Below are 1,383 nucleotides of genomic sequence, written 5' to 3'. Positions count from 1 at the left end.
CCCCTCCTACCTCCCTACCCCTGTCTCTCTCTCACACACACCCACACTGACGAGAGGGATCGACGGGCTGAGGAAAGCTTAAGTCTAATTAATAGGATAAAGTGAACTAGAACTTAATTTCTTTTCTTAAGTCGGGCCTGACGTTTTTGTGCGTTTATTAGAATAATGAATCGTTTCTTGTATTTAAACAAGTATCAATATGAAACCTTTACCACAATAATAAACGTGTATATTTTTTAGGGACACACAATGTGGCAGTTTCTTTCTGCACTGTATTACTGTATTACTCTGTATGTGATATGTTTGAGTTTTAGCGAAATCACAGTCTGATTGGTTGGTTTTTTTTTCCAAATTCCATAGGCCTGCAGTATATTTCCAAAATATTGTGTTGGAATAATAATAATTGTATAATACTGTATAAAAACACAGACACAGGACCTGCATTTACAGCATCGGTGCAAAGAAGAGAAATAAGAGAGGGCTATTATGTCGTTATGAAGGAATCATTCGAACATTGTATGCTTTTTTACGTTTATATGCTTTCGTTTTGATTTCCTTTCTTCTTGTCTTGTCCTAACATGTCTTATGCCTTTTTGATGTTACCTCTTTATTATTATGTCATACAGTATACACCTATAGTCTGTAGGGTTATCAGGATCATTATGTGAAAGGGTGATATCACAGTGGATAAATCTATGATTACATCATTTCCGAAGCTGACAAAATGCCCCTCGTGCCCAAACCGACTCATAAAGGCCCAGACTGGAACAAGTGGAAATCTTTTGCAAATAAAACAAAGACAGACACGGTTATAAGAGCAAGTGGCTCAAGCTAGTATGCACCTTTGAGCATTTTATACATTTGTCACATTCGGCTACTACACTTATAAAGTTGTTTTGCTCATGCGCCACCTAGCGGGTTAATCCGTCCATTGTCCTTATTATCTTAGAATTAACTTTGCATCTCCATCCAAGTCCAAAGACATTTTAGTTCAGAAATAAGTGATGCAAACTGACCAGGTTCCTCGTTAATTTTCCTTCTATTGGCTTATTATTTTTGCTACAAAGTAAGCCATTTGAAAAAACGTATCTTAAATAAGTTGTGTTGGCAAATTTCATGTATTTCTAGAGGAGAAGAATGTCTTGCTTTATAAACTGCTATGAACACTGGTGTTAGATCTTTAGTAATTTATTTAATTCATGTATTCCATGATATACTTTATTTATTCCAAAAGTTATTCAATAGCACATAACAAAATAGATGATAGATGAAGCTGCTTCAATAGGTCTAGGCTGCTGGGGATTCAGATGATGCACTGAATTTTCTTCTTCAGTCACATTTTTCATTTACTATGCGTTTATACAGCTCTCTGTATTTAGTTAT

This window comes from Neolamprologus multifasciatus, chromosome 5 (assembly GCF_963576455.1).
Source record: "Neolamprologus multifasciatus chromosome 5, fNeoMul1.2, whole genome shotgun sequence".
Classification (NCBI taxonomy): domain Eukaryota; kingdom Metazoa; phylum Chordata; class Actinopteri; order Cichliformes; family Cichlidae; genus Neolamprologus; species Neolamprologus multifasciatus.
Note: the sequence above shows the minus strand (reverse complement) of the source record.